A 17248-nucleotide genomic window follows, 5' to 3' on the forward strand; every position below is an offset into this window, starting at 1 on the left:
CCATCATATCATCTGCAAAGAGTGATAGCTTAGTCTCCTCCTTGCCCACTTTGATACCTTCAATTTCTTTTTCTTCTCTAATTGCAACTGCTAGTGTTTCTAGTACAATGTTAAATAATAGAGGTGACAATGGGCATCCTTGTTTTACTCCTGATCTTATTGGGAAGGCTTCTAATTTATCCCCATTGCATATGATGTTTGTTGATGGTTTTAGGTATATACTGTTTATTATTTTTAGGAAAGGTCCTTCTATTCCTATACTTTCCAGTGTTTTCAATAGGAATGGGTGCTGTNATTGCCTATTTTGATACCTTCAATTTCTTTTTCTTCTCTAATTGCTACTGCTAGTGTTTCTAGTACAATGTTAAATAATAGAGATGATAATGGGCATCCTTGTTTCACTCCTGATCTTACTGGAAAGGCTTCTAATTTATCCCCATTGCATATGATGCTTGTTGATGATTTTAGGTATATATGAGAAGAAATTCTTAAAAGGCAGAATTGTCCATGTGGAAAAAAGAGGTACAAGTTACTGAAGAAATAAATTTAAAAAATAGATTTGGCAAAATGGAAAAGAGATACAAAATTTTACTCAAAAAAATCATGCCTTAATCTTTGATCCAGCAACACCACTTCTAGGTTTGTACCCAAAAGAGATTATATATATATATATATATATATATATATATATATATATATACACACACATACACACACATATATATTTATACAAAAAATATTTAAGCTGCACTCTTTGTGGTGGCAAAAAGTTGAAAAATGAGGGGATGTCCTTCAATTGGGGAATGGCTGAACAAATTGTGGTATATGATGATAATGGAATTCTGTGGTGCTATAAGGAATGATGAACTGCTTGATTTCTATTAAAACTGAGAACTCTTGAATTGATGTGGAGTGAAAGGAGCAGAAGCAGGAGAACATTGTACACAGTATCTGAAACATTATGGAAGGTCAAATATAATAGACTTTGCTACTAATAGCAATGCAATGAACCAGGAAAATCTGGAGGCTTTTATGAGAAAGAACACTATCCACATTTAGAGAAAGAACTCTGGGAGTATAAACATAAGAGAAAAACATATGATTTATCATTTCTTTATATGGTATAGGACTTGGGGGTTGTGTTTTAAAAATTATTACAACTATAAATACTATGGAAATAGGCATTGAATGATGATACATGCATGACCCAGTGGAATTGCTTGTGAGCTCTGGAAGGGGGGAAGGAAGAGGGAAGAGAGAGAACACGAATCATGTAACCATGGAAAAATACTTTAAAAATGTTAAAAGCAATTAAAAAAAATCATGCCTTAGAAATTAGTTGGGTGAGTGAAAACTAATGCTTCCATGAGACATCAAGAAAAAATGAAACAAAATAAAAAGAATGAAAAAAAGAAAATATGAAATATCTTATTGGAAAAGCAACTAACCTGGAAACTAAGTCCAGGAAAGATAATCTAAGAATTATTGGAATACTTGAAAACCACAATCTAAAAGAGATCTTGAGCATTATCAAAGAAAAGTGTCCTGACCTTTTAGAACAAAGGAGTACAATAGAAATTCAAGGAATCCACCAATCACCACCTGAAAGAGATCCTAAAAGGATAATTTCCAATCGTATTATACTGAAAATCCAGAACTCGCAGGTCAAAGAAAAAATATTGCAAATAGCCCAAGAGAAATGAAAAGACATTAACTAATGTTAAACTATTTACATTCCTACATAGTAAAATGATAAATCCTAAGAATTTTATCATTATTAGAGTAGGAGTGAGTTGAACTTGATGGGATGATATCTAAAATAAATTAAGGCATGAGAAAGAGGAATGCATTAGGAGAAGAGAGAAGGGAAAATAAAATGGGGTAAATTATTTCATATAAAAGAGGCATGAAAGAACTTTTACAGTGGAAGGGAAGATGGAGGAGGTGGAATGGGGAGCATATGAACTTTACTCTCATCAGAGTTGGCTCAATAAGGGAAGAACATCAGTCAGTTGTGTATATTGTGTATAGAAATCTGCCTTACCTTAAAGAAAAATAACAAAGGAAAGGGATGAGAAAAGGTGGGTGAGGCTGATAGAAAAGAGGATGAATTGGGAGATGTAGTGGTCAGAAACTAAAGAGAGGGAAACAGGACAGAGAGTAAGTAATACATAGTAATTATGATAGTGCAATTTTTTTACAATATGTCTCTAATAAATGCCCAATTTCTCAAATGCATAGAGAAATTAGTGTTTTTTTTAACAGGTATTAAAACTTATAAATGGTAAGTCTTGGACAAACTAATTAAAACTTCATAGTCATGCAAAAATGCTCTAAATCATTATTAGAGAAATGCAAATTAAAACAACTTTAAGGTACCACCCCACACTTATCTGACAACCTATTATGACAGAAATGGAAAAGAAACAACTTGGTGGGGAAGTAGGAAAGCTGAGACACTAATGTGCTTTTGAGGAAATTGTGAGCTAGATTCAACCACTCTGACAAGTAATCTGGACCTACTCCCAACAGGCTATAAAATAGTACATACCCTTTGACCCAGGAATGCCTCTACTAGATTTGTTTTCCAAAGAGATTTTTAAAAACTGAGGAGGAGTCTTTATGTATAAATATATTTAAAGCAGTTTATTGTGGGAGAAAAAATTGGAAAATGAGAGGATAGCCATAAATTGGGAAATGGCTGAGTAGATTAGAATATATGATTATAATGGAATACTATCAAGGAATGATGAGCAAGAGGAACTCAGAAAAACATTGAAAGAAACAGAAGCAGAGTGAAGTAGAACCAGGAGAACACTGTCCACAGTGAGAGCAATACTATACAATAAATAACTGTCAATAACTTATCTATTCTCAGCAATACAATAAAAATCCCAAAGAAATCATGACAAAAAAATTCACATGTTTCTAGGGAAAGAACTGATGAAATCTTTATCCAAACAAAGGCAAACATTTTTCCCTTTCTTAATCTTTTTTTGGTTTGAGTTTCCTTCCACTAGTGGATTAAAATGGAAAAAAAATTTACATACCTGGTTGAACATGTAAAATTTATATGAGATTTTATATGAGATTACTTATCATCTTAGGGGCAGGGAAGAAAACAAAGGAGAGAATTTGAAACTTGAGATGTTTTTTTTTAAATGTTAGAAATTGTTTTTACATGTAATGGGGAAAATTAAATTTAAATTAAAAATGTGCATGACAAAAAGTAGGAAAAATTGGCTAATAAAAACCACCTAATGGTGATCCAAAAATTTCTCAAAAGGCTGAAATGAAGGCACATATAATATTCAAATTTACTAGAGTTAAATATAAACTTCTATGATTTACTTAACCAAAAATCCTCCTTGAGTAGAGTATTGGAGAGTTGTGGTTAGATAGAAGATAATTTGAAAAGGATTTAGGGGTCATAGTGGACTAAAAATCAGTTTCAATTAATTAAATACAAGTGTAAATTATATAAATTAATTGAGAACTTAAAAATATTTGTTTAGGATATATTTAAATTCTCAGCTTTCAAAATATGTGGTACCTCCTCCTTTGCTATTGCTATGAATTACAAATATTTTATACATATACATTCATATTTACCAATAAAATTTTATTATGCTAGAGAATAAGATATGAAACACAACTATGATAATAAAAGCCATTTTGAAGTTTAATTTCAATAAAAGAAAAAAAAAAGAAAAACTAAGATCTTGGCAACTAGTCCAATCATTTCCCAGCAAATAAAGGAAAAAGAAATGGAAGCAGTGTCTGATTTTATATTTTTGGGCTAAAAGATCATTGCAGATAGTGACTACAGCCATGAAATTAAATGATGCCTGTGCCTTGGAAGAAAGTTATGGCAAACCTGGACAGCACACTAGGAAGAAGGAACATCACCTTTCCAATAAAAACGTGTAGCCAAAGCTTTTTTTCCCCAGTTGCAGAGAATGGCTGTAAGAGTTTGAATACAAGGAAAATTAAGCATCACAGAATTGATGCCTTCAAATTGTGGTGCTAGAGAAGTCTTTTAAGAGTCCCTTGGAGATCAAGATCAAAACACTCAATACTTAAAGAAAGCAATTCAGACTCTTAATGGAAGGTCACATACTGAAACCAAATCTTAAATACTTTGGCTACATAAGTGACCAACATAGGAATCATTGGAAAAGACCTTGATATAGAGGAGTGAAGGCAAAAGGAAAAAAAGAGATGATGGAAGATGAGATGGACATATAGTATAACAGAAACAATGAATGTGAGCTTGGACAGATTTCAGAAGACAGTGGAGGATAGAAGATCCTACCATACTATGGTTCGTGGGATCATGAAGAGTTAGACACTAGTGATAGTACATTTTCCCAAAGCTAGTTTGAGTTTTCAATGGGATTTAAATCAGGCGTTTTCTCAGCACATTGAAATAAAATTATTTTCTTTTCTTAAATAAATTTCTTGACCTTTTGTAATATGTGGCATGGTGGAGAGTCACGCTGAAATAGTCAGTCTTCATTTGTGAATTAATATAATTTATGACTTAGATTTAAACTCTGCCTCTAACACTTATTTCTATGACTATAGGAAAGTCAAATAGCCTCTCTAAGGGTCAGTTTCCTCATTTATAAAATGGGAATAGTTACCTGTGGTGCCTACCTCCATAGGATTTTGGTGGAGATTAAATGAGATAATGTGAATAAAGTTTTATACAAATGTCAGTTCTTATTACTATTATTATCCGTAATCAAAGTAATATCAAATTTTCTCCTTTATATTTTGAGTTTATGAAAAGGAAAATGTGGTTTAAGTCTGTGATTTACAGAACTTTTTTCTCCATGATGTTAATCTTTCTCTAGAAACACTGCACTTTCAAAAATAACTTTGTAGCATTTTCTTAAGCCATTTTAAAATTAATAAACAAATTTTACAAGAGATGACAGCTTATTAATTTTCTTTTGACTTTTTCAATGTTTCTATTGCAGTCATTAAACAATATGGGATTCCTCGAATGGCTAATTAAATAAACATCTTTAGTTTTTACCCACTGACTGTGTATTCCAGTGGATAAATTGTGTCTCTTTAGTCGGCTTGTGAATTCAAATTCTGCTGGGGCTCCATTTTGATTAAAAATTGTATGCATCTATTTTTCTCCCTGAACACCATTCAACTCATTCTATGAACATGTTCCTCCCCCAAGACAATAAATAGGTGGGAGGGGGGAGCTTCACACACTCACAACAAGGAAGCATTGTATCAAAACAGGATGTCAGTCAAACCTCTTGGAGATCTTTTCCCAGGGCTTCTGCTAATAATTGCTCATGAAGGCCCCCTTGAAAACAAAAGCATTCCACCCATGAATGGTTTCCTAATTCCAGTAACTCTTGTCATGCAAACTGTCAGAATTAATTTTCACAAGCATGTTTCCAATGGATGGTGATGTCTGTGGGGAGAAAAAAAATCTACGTGTAGCAGAGTCTATATGGCATTAAGGAAATGAGTCTATATGACCCCCAATTGCTCAAAATGAAGAGGCATTCCCAAATCTCGAGAGTTTTTACTATGTTTAAGTGTTTGAATTTCACATCTCTTTGACTGAAAATATGACAGTGTTGAAAGGAAAATGAACCCAGATCACTCAGAGGGATTTGGCATATAACATTTTCTCCCATCTCACTGCTGACTACATTTCCGTCTTAGGTCATATTCACTAACCAGGACTGTCCTACGAGGGTCTTTCTTTGGCATTCTTCTTCCATATTCCTTTTACTCTCCCTGTCTATGCTCTCTCATTTCGTGATCTCATCATCTCCCAGAGATTCAATTAGCATTTCTATGCAAATGATTCTCATATCTAGCTAGTCCTAATTTCTCTCCTGAGTTCTGGGCTCATATCATCAACTGCCTATTGGATCTTGAACAATGTCGTGGAGGCTCAACAAATCAAAAACAAACTCATAATCTTCCCATCTAAATCCTCTTCTTTTCTACACTTCTTTATTTCTGCTCAGGGAATTGCTATTCCCCCACTCACCCAGACTTGTAACTTAGATGTCATCCTGGGATCTTCTTCACTAAATCTCTCTCCCAATGTACTGTCAAGTTCTGTCATTTCTACTTTGCAACCTTTCTTGTCTGTGTTTCCTTATTTCTGCTTACAGAGCAGCCAACTTGGTGCAAGCTGTTATCACCTCATGATTAGACTATTGCAGTAGTTTCTGGAAGGCCTCATTGCCTCCAGTCTCTCTCCATTTTAGTCCATCCTCCACTTGTCTTCCTAAAATGCATTTCTGACCATATGACTTTTCTCCTTCATCCCTAAAATCCTAGTGTTCCCCATTACCTTCAGGGCCAAAGACAAGATAATTTTCCTGGCTTTAAACTCCTTCAAATTTGGCCCTTTCCAACTGTCACTGACTCATGATACTTTACTCCCCTTAATATAGTGATCCTTGACTACTCATTGTTTCTATGCCATGAGGCTCCAGGTCTGATTCTATGTTCCTCAGGTCTACAATGCTTTCCCTTTATACCTTCCCCCTCACTTCTCTGAGTCCCCTCAAGATTTAATTCAAATTACTCTTTCTGCAAGAGGCCTTTCCCAGATCCCATCTCTCCTACCATCTCCTATTTGTTCTTTCTTTTCTTCTAACTCGACTTCCTCCTCCAATTTGCCTATATGCATCTCACTTAAATATAGATGTTACATTAGAATGTGAGCTAACTGAGAGCAGGTTTTTTGTCTTTTTTTGCCTTTTTGTCTCACTGGCACTTAACACAGTGCCTGGAAAATAGTTATGCTTAAAAGAGGCTTGTTGGCCAACTCACCACTTCCTAGAAAAATCTTTCCTTTCCTTCCAAGTACAATGATTTGCCACCTCTAGCTGAATATGTTCCTTATTGCTACTATTCTTGATTGCTTTCTCCATTCTATCCCCAAAATACACTTCATAGCTACTTTGCATTTCATTATCTGTGCATATATCTTCCCCCTCCAAGAAGATATAGGAGTCTTGATGGCCAAGACTGTTATCATTTTTGTCTTTGTATCCCACCATTGGGTAGATAGCAGGTGTTTAATAGATATTTATTCAAAGAAACTGAACCAGCCTAATGGTTTGTGTGCTGCACTTCCTTTTCACTATATCTGTAGTTCCCCACTCCAAAAAGAATATTTCTGGTAGGCAGGAATAATTTGCCTTTCTATTCCCAGCAGCTAGTGCAGAGTGGACCCCTTGGAAGTCCTTCATTAAGTGCCTAGTGTTTTCATATAAGAAATATTTGTTAAATACGAGTATTCACTATTATGTGTATTTTTCAATTCATGCAAAGGGACTTCTGGGTTAAGATAGCTTCAGAGTAGTTGCAGAACTTTTACCCTCCTCACCACAGACCTGTATGATAACTCAAAAGAACAAAAAGCTAAGTTCAGATGAACAAAGGGACTCCACAATAGGGCGTAGCATTGAGGGTACTTGGGATTTTGGCATTTCCATGCTATAAGGGGGTAAATTAGCTCCCACCAAACCGTGAGCTGGTCTAACCTTCCCATACCCCACCTATGGGGCAGGATTCATAGCCAGAGCCCTAGAATTAAAGCAGTGGGGAACAACCTCTAAGTTCTTGGCAGCAGTTCAAGAGCACCCTTAAGAGCAGCTAGACCTGAAAGCCCAGGAGGCTGAAGAGTGCACACCTTGGGCTCAGAGAGGGGAGTGTGGCTGGGGAGGCATACAGCAGAAACCATGCAAAATCAAAAAGTAGCCTCAGGCAAAAACTGCTCCATAGCTCCAGACACAGGGAGCCTGCCCTCTTCACCCAGACTTCTGAGGGAAGCAAGAAACAGCGGAGTAATGGCTAGCAATGCTCAAGAAAAACCAAACAACAAAAGAAGCAAGAAAAATCCACTAACTCTAGATAAATTTTACATAGAAAAAAAATCCAGACCACAGAATAGACAGCAGAGGAGGATAAACATGTAAACACATCTAAACCCTCCCAAAAAAATGAAAATTGGTCACAAGCTCTTGAAGAGTTCCAACCTGAGATCATGAGAAAGGTGGAAGAGATTTGGCAAGAAAAGTGGGAGAGAGTTAAAATAGAAAATAACAGTTTAAAAGGCAGAATTTCACAATTGGAAATTGAGGTTCAGAAATCAAATAAAATGATAAGCAAATTGAAGACCAGAAATGACCAGCTAGAAGCCATGAAGAGCCAGATAGACCATACAGAAAAGGAAACCCAAACGATTATAGCTTAAAACCAGTCTTTAAAGGCTAGAAATTGGGCAAGTAGAAGCCAATGATCTCACAAGACAGCAAGAATTAATAAAGCAAAGTCAAAAGACTGACAAAATAGAAGGAAACGTGAAATATCTCAATAAGAAGATGACAGATCAAGAAAACAGGTTCAGAAGAAACAACTTGAGAATTATTGGTCTTCCGTAAAAAATAAGAGACAAATAGAACTCTAGATATCATACTACAAGAAATTATTTAAGAAAACTGCCCTGATGTCCTTGAACAAAAGGGCAAAATAGATTTTGAAAGAGCCCATGAAATACCCTATACACTAAATCCTTAAAAGACAACCTCCAGGAATGTAATAACCAAATTCAAAAACTTCCAAGTTAAGGAGAAAATATTAAAAGAAGCCAGAAAGACAATTCAGATATCAAGGAACACTGGTCAGGATTTCACAGGATCTGGCAGCCTCCATAATACAAGACTGCAAGGCTTGGAATATGATATTCAAAAAGGCAAGAGAACGGGGTCCACAACCAAGGATCACCTACCCATCAAAACTGACTATATACTTCCAGGGGAAAGTATGGGCATTCAATAAAATAGAAGATGTTCAAGTATTTGCAAAGAAAAGACCAGGAGTAAATAGAATGTTTGATATCCAACCACAAAATCCAAGAGAAACATGAAAAGGTAAATAAGAAAGAGAGGGGGAAGGGAAAAAAATTTAAAGGTTCTTCTTTAAGGGCTTCAATAAGATCAAATTACATATATTCCTACATGGAAAATGTTATTTTTAACTCAAAAATTGTATTCACTAGTATAGTAATTATTTTCTTCTGTGTTTCTACTCCTGCAGTTCTTCCTCTGAATGTGGATAGTGTTCCTTTCCATAAATCCCTCCAAATTGTCTTGGGTCATTGCATTGCTGCTAGTACAGATGTCCATTTCATTCTATTTTACCATAATATATCAGTCTCTGGGTACAGTGTTCTTCTGGCTCTGCTCTTTTCACTCTGCATCAATTCCTAGAGGTCTTTCCAGTTCACTTGGAATTCCTCCAGTTTATTATTCCTTTGAGCACAGTAGTATTTCATCACCAACATATACCACAATTTGTTCAGCCATTCCCCAATTGAAGGGCATACCCTTGCTTTCCAGTTTTTTGCCAGCACAAAAAGCTCAGGTATAAATATTTTTGTGCAAGTCTGTTTATGTATGAACTCTTTGGGGTACAAACCCAGCAATGGTATTTTTAAATGGTATTGTTTTAAAACCAAACAAGAGTTAGAGAAAATTACAAAATGTAAAATAAATAAGTTTGATTATATTAAATTAAAAAGTTTTTGTTCAAGGGAAAACAATGCAACCAAAATCAGAAGGGAAACAACAAACTGGGAAAAAAATCTTTATAACAAAAAGTTCTGACAGAGGTCTAATTACTCAAATATACAAGGAGCTAAATCAATTGTATAAAAAATCAAGCCATTCCCCAATTGATAAATGGGCAAGGGACATGAATAGGCAATTTTCAGATAAAGAAATCAAAAGTATCAAAAAGCACATGAGAAAGTGTTCTAAATCTCTAATAATTAGAGAAATGCAAATCACAACAACTCTGAGGTATCACCTTACACCTAGCAGATTGGCTAAAATAAAAGAAGGGGAGAGTAATGAGTGCTGGAGGGGATGTGGCAAAATTGGGATGTTAATGCATTGCTGGTGGAGTTGTGAACTGATCCAACCATTCTGGCTGGCCATTTGGAACTATGCCCAAAGAGCGATAAAAGAATGCCTGTCCTTTGATCCAACCATACTAGTATAGTAATTAGAAGAACTATACCTAGGGAAAAGTTGGGGTACTTAGTAGCATAAAATGATATACCAAAAAAGAAAGAGAAAAAGAAAGAAAAGGGGTGGGAGAATAGAAGATGGCACCAAGAGAAACTTAAAGGAATAAGAAAAATAGGATAATCTATATTACACAAAGAGGCATACGGGAAGGGGAGGCAAAAATACTATTATAAGAAGGAGGGGAAGAGAGTGTTAATATGTAATACTTAAACCTTACTCTCAGAGGAATCAGTTCTGAGGCGGAAGAGCAGCTAGATCCATTGGGGTAACAAATTCTATCTTACACTACATGGAAAAGCAGAAGGGAAAAACCAAGGCAGGGAGTGGGGCAGGGAATATATAAAGGGAGCGAAAGAAAGGGGGGAGGGAATCTAATCGACTCTAAAAAACTAACAAGAAGGGAACAAAAAGGGAGGGAGTAGAAAGGGAAGTAAAATAAGGGTGGGAATTAGAGGGATTGATTAAAAGCAAACCACTGGTTTAAAAGGAAATAGAGAAGAAAAGGCAGAATTAAGAGAGGACTTCAAAATGTTGGAGAATACACAGATGATAATCATAACTCTGAATGTGAATGGGATGAAATCTCCCATAAAATGGAAGCAAATAACATAGTGGATTAGAAACCAAAAGGCTACCATGTGTTGTCTACAAGAAACACATATTAGGCAGATAGACACACACAGGGTGGGGGTGAAAGGATGGAGCAAAATATATTGGGCTTCAACTGAGAAAAAGAAGGCAGGAGTTGCAATCTTGATAACTGATAAAGCCAAAGTAAAAATAGATTTGATCAAAAGAGATAGGGAAGAGAATTACATCCTAATAAAAGACAGTATAGACAGTGAGGAAATATTAGTTCTTAACATGTATGCACCAAATGGTATAGCATCCAAATTTCTAAAGGAGAAACTGGCAGAGCTCAAAGAGGAAATAGATAGTAAAACAATACTAGTAGGAGACTTGAAACTTCCCCTATCGGATCTAAATAAATCAAACCAATAAATAAAAAAAGAAAGAGGTAAGAGAGGTGAATGAAATCCTAGAAAAATAAGAGTTAATAGATATGTGGAGAAAAATAAATAAGGATAAAAAGAAATACACTTTCTTTTCAGCAGCACATGGTACATTCTCAAAGACTGACCATGCACTAGGACATAAAATATGACTAACAAATGCAAAAGAGGAGAAATAATAAATGCAAACTATTTAGATCATAATACAATAAAAATAATAATTAGTAAGGGCATATGGAAAGGTAAATCAAAAACTAATTGGAAATTGAATAATATGATTCTCCAAAATCAGTTAATTAAAGAACAAATAATAAAAAAAACAATTTATAATTTTATTGAAGAGAATGACAATGATGAGACATCCTACCAAAAACTGTGGGATACAACCAAAGCAGTACTTAGGGTGACATTTATATTATTGAGTGCATATATTAACAGATTAGGGAGGGCAGAGGTCAATGAATTGGGCATGCGAATAAAAAAAAACCTAAAGAATAAAGTAATTAAAAATCTCCACATGAAAACTAAATTAGAGATTTTAAAAATTAAAGGAGAAATTAATAAAATCAAAAGGAAAAGAACTATTGAATTAATAAATAAGACCAGAAGCTGGTACTTTGAAAGAACAAATAAAATTGACAAAGTAATGGTCAATCTAATGAAAAAAAGGAAAGAAGAAAACCAATTTAACACTACCAAAGGTGAAAAGGGAGACCTCACCTCTAATGAAGAGGAAATTAAGACAATCATTGAAAACTATTTTGCCCAATTATATGGCAATAAATTAGCAACTTAGGTGATATGAATGGATATTTACAAAAATATAAATTGCCTAAATTAACAGCAGAAGAAATAGAATACTTAAATAATTCAATATCAGAAAAAGAAATTGAACAAGCCATCAAGGAACTCTCTAAGAAAAAAATCACCAGGGCCTGACGGATTCACAAGTGAATTCTATCAAACATTCAAAGAACAATTAATACCAATACTATACAAATTATTTGATATAATAAGGAAAGAAGGAATCATACCAAATTCCTTTTGTGACACAAATATGGTACTGATTCCAAAGCCAAGTAGATCAAAACAGAGAAAGAAAATTACAGACCAATCTCCTTAATGAACATAGCTGCAAAAATCTTAAATAGAATACTAGCAAAAAGACTCGAGCAAGTGATCAAGAGGGTTATCTATAATGATCAGGTGGGATTTATACCAGGAATGCAAGGATGGTTCACATTAGGTAAACCATCCACATAATTGACCATATCAACAAGCAAAACAACAAAAACCACATGATTATCTCAATAGATGCTGAAAAAGCCTTTGACAAAATACAGCACTCATTCCTACTGAAAACACTATGAAGTATAGGAATAGAATGTCCTTTCCTAAAAATAATAAACAGTATATATCTTAAACCATCAACAAGCACCATCTGCAATGGGGACAAATTAGAAGCATTCCTAATAAGATCAGGAGTGAAATAAGGATGCCCATTATCACCTCTATTATTTAACATTGTACTAGAAACATTAACAATTGCAATTAGAGAAGAAAAAGAAATTGAAGGTATCAAAATAGGCAACGAGGAGACTAAGCTATCACTCTTTGCAGATGATATGATGGTCTACGTAAAAAATCCTAGAGAATCAACTAAAAAGCTAGTAAAAATAATTAACAACTTTAGTAAAGTTGCAGGATACAAAATAAATGCACATAAATCATCGGCATTTCTTTATATTTCCAACACATTAGAGCAGCAAGAGATAAAAAGAGAAACACCATTTAAAATCACCCTAGACAATATAAAATACTTAGAAATCTATCTACCAAAATAAACATAGGAATCATATGAACGTAACTACAAAACACTTTCCAAACAATTAAAACTACATCTAAACAATTGGAAAAAATTGAGTGCTTATGGGTAGGATGAGCTAGCATAATAAAAATGACTGTTCTACCCAAATTAATTTACTTACTTAGTGCCATACCTATCAAACTACCAAGAAACTTTTATCTGAATTAGAAAAAAAAAACTATAACAAAGTTCATTTAGAAGAGCAAAAGGTCAAGAATATCAAGGGAAATAATTAAAAAAAAACATGAAGGAAGGTGGCCTAGCAGTACCAGATCTTAAAGTGTACTATAAATCAGTGGTCATCCAAACAATATGGTACTGACTAAGAGAGAAAAGGGATGTTCAGTGGAATAGTCTTGGGGTACATGACATCTGCAAGACAGTCTATGATAAACCCAAAGAGCCCAGATTTTGGGACAAAAATCCACTATTTGACAAAAACTGCTAGGAAAATTGGAAAAAATATGGGAGAAATTAGGTTTAGATTAACATCTCACACCCTACACAAAGATAAATTAAGAATGGGTGAATGACTTGAATATAAAGAAGGAAACTATAAGTAAATTAGATGAACACAAAATAGTATACTTGTCAGATCTATGAGAAAGGAAAGAACTTAAAACCAAGCAAGAGTTAGAAAAAGTTACAAAATGTCAAATAAATAAATTTGATTACATGAAATTAAAAATGTTTTGAACTAATAAAACTAATGCAACCACAATATGGTACTGGCTAAGAGACAGAAGGGAGGATCAGTGGAATAGACTTGGGGTTAATGACATCAGCAAGACAGTGTATGATAAACCCAAAGAACCCAACTTTTGTGACATGAATCCACTATTTGACAAAAATGCTGCGAAATTTGGAAAACAATATGGGAGAGATTAGGTTTAGATCAACATCTCACAACCTATACCAAGATAAATTCAGAATGGGTGAACGACTNGTTTAGATCAACATCTCACAACCTATACCAAGATAAATTCAGAATGGGTGAACGACTCGAATATAAAGAGGGAAACTATAAATAAGTTAAGTGAACACAGAATGATATACCTGTCAGATCTCTGGGAAAGGAAAGATTTTAAAACCAAGCAAGAGTTAGAGAAAATTACAAAATGTAAATTAAATGGCTTTGATTATTTTAAACTAAAAAGCTTTTGTACAAACAAAAACAATGTAGTCAAAATCAGAAGGGAAACAAATTGGGAAAAAATCTTTATAACAAAAAACTCTGACAGGGGTCTAATTACTCAAATATACAAGGAGTTAAATCAATTGTATAAAAAATCAAGCCATTCCCCAGTTGATAAATGGGCAAGAGACATGAATAGGCAATTTTCAGATAAAGAAATCAAAAGTATCAATAAGCACATGAGAAAGAGTTCTAAATCTCTAATAATTAGAGAAATGCAAATCAAAACAACTCTGAGGTATCACCTCACACCTAGCAGATTGACTAAAATAAAAGAAGGGGAGAGTAATGAGTGCTGGAGGGGATGTGGCAAAATTGGGTCGTTAATGCATTGCTGGTGGAGTTGTGAACTGATCCAACCATTCTGGCTGGCAATTTGGAGCTATGCTCAAAGGGCTATAAAAGACTGCCTGCCCTTTGATCCAGCCATACCATGGTTGGGTTTGTACCCGAAAGAGATCATAAACAGACTTCTATGAAAATATTTATAGCTGTGCTTTTTGTGGTGGCAAAGAACTGGAAAATGAGGGCATGTCCTTCAATTGGGGAATGGCTGAACAAATTGTGGTATATGCTGTTGATGGAATACTACTGTGCTCAAAGGAATAATAAACTGGAGGAATTCCATGTGACCTGGAAAGACCTCCCAGGAACTGATGTAGAGTGAAAGGAGCAGAGCCAGAAGAACATTGTACACAGAGACTGATATACTATGGTAAAATTGAATGTAATGGACTTCTGTACCAGCAGAAAGCAATGACACAGGACAGTTCTGAGGGATTTATGATAAAGAACACTACCCACATTCAGAGGAAGGACTGCAGGAGAGGAAACATGTAAGAAAAACAACTGCTTTAACATGTGGGTTGAGGTGGACATGATTGGGGATGTAAACTCGAAACTACCACACGAATGCAACTAACAACAATTTTGAAATAGGTCTTGATCAATGACACATGTTAAAACCAGTGGAAATGTGCATTAGCCATGGGTGGGGGGAGAGCAGGGGGTGAAGGGGAAATTAGGAGCATGAATCATGTAACCATGTTAAAAATGAATATTAATAAATGTTTAAAATATTAAAAAAAACTAAAAGTAATGCTATCAAAATTAGAAGGGAAGCAAGAAATTGGGAAAAAATTTTATCACAAAAACCTCTGACAAAGGTCTAATTACTCAAATTTATAAGGAGCTAAATCAATTGAACAAAAAAAAAATTCAAGCTGTTCCTCAACTGATAAATGGGCAAGGGACACGAATAGGCAATTTTAGATAAAGAAATCAAAACTATCAATAAGCACTTGAAAAAGTGTTCTACATGTCTTATAATTAGAGAAATGCAAATCAAAACAACTCTGAGGTAACACCTCACACCTAGCAGATTAGCTAACATGACAGCAAAGGAAAGTCATAAATGTTGGAGGGGATGTGGCAAAATTGGGACATTAATGCATTGCTGGTGGAACTGGAAATTGATCCAACCATTCTGGATGGTAATTTGGAACTATGCTCAAAGGGCTTTAAAAGACTATCTGCCTTTTGATCCAACCATACCACTGCTTGGTTTATACCTCAGAGAGATAATAAGGAAAAAGACTCAGACAAAAATTTTTTGGCCGTGCTCTTTGTGGTGGCAAAAAATTGGAAAATGAGGGAATGGCCCTTGATTGCGGATTGGCTGAACAAATTGTGGTATCTGTTGGTGATAGAATACTATTACGCTCAAAGAAATAAAGAACTGGAGGAATTCCATGTGAACTGGAATAATGTTCAGGAAGTGATGCAGAGTGAAAGGAGCAGATCTAGGAAAACATTGTACATAGAGACTGATACAGTGTGGTACAATTGAACATAATGAACTTCTCTACTAGCAGCAATGCTGAGGGACTTATATGGGAAGGAAAATTAGCCACATTCAGAGGAAGAATTGTGGTAGTAAAAACACAGAGGAAAAACAATTACTTGAACACATGGGCTGATGGGGATATTATTGGGGATGTAGACACTAAATAATCACACTAGTCCAGCTATAAATAATATGGAATTAGTCCTTGATCAATGATACATGTAAAACCCAGTGGAACTGCATGTCAGCTGGGGGAGGGGCGGTGTAGGGGCTTGGGGGAGAGGGAAAAACATGAAACATGTAACTATGGGAAAATATTCAAAATAAAAAATTTATATTAAAAAATCAATTCATGCAAATGGTCTTGGAACATAGTGGCTGGGCAAAATGAGGTCCTATTGTATGCCAGTGTCTTCAAATTATCTCCCTATTCTGTAGTGTCTGGTCAGCCTTGGGGTTTGTTCCATCTTGTTATTCTCCTCAAATGATCCTTGACCCTTGAACATTCAAATTCCTGACTCGAGGAGCAATTCTTAGAGAGAGATTGTTTTGAAGAAAAATGAAGTGGTATCAGTGGATAGCAAGTCCAAATCTTCCCAAACATTAGTGAAACATTTAGCTGCAGTGAAAAAAGGCATCATCTTTTGAAATGATGAAGTCATAGTTCTGCTGGGTTTTATCCTCCTTAGCCGTTCTCTGGAGTATTATGTGCAATTCTGGGCTCCATATCTGAAGAATAAAGTTGATCAGCTGTTTATTGATTAATCAGAAGACAAATCATGAGAGTGAAGTCAACTGAATATTCATTCCTTAAGAGTCTTGGATCCATGGTTCATGATGCTTAGTTGAAGCCAAGGGCTTGGTTATCCTGGAGAGGGGACAGGAATTTTTCCAAACATTTGAAGGGGTTTTTGTGTTATCAAAAGATTAAGCTTAGTCTATTTGACCCCAGTGGACAGAAAGGGAAATAAAGTCAATGGAGAAAAGATATCTATTTACATTTAACTTCACACATACACAAATTTAAATATAAGCAACCACAACCATAAAATTTGGTTAATAGCATGAGTTATCCCAAAGTGGATTGCGTTCCCTTGAGAGCTGGAATATTTCTCCTTCATATGAATTCACTGTGTAGAAGATTATTGGCCCCCTTATCAGGTATGTTATGCTATTATATATATATATATATATATATATATATATATATATATATATATATATATATACAAT

This window comes from Gracilinanus agilis, chromosome 4, assembly GCF_016433145.1.
Source record: "Gracilinanus agilis isolate LMUSP501 chromosome 4, AgileGrace, whole genome shotgun sequence".
NCBI lineage: Eukaryota > Metazoa > Chordata > Mammalia > Didelphimorphia > Didelphidae > Gracilinanus > Gracilinanus agilis.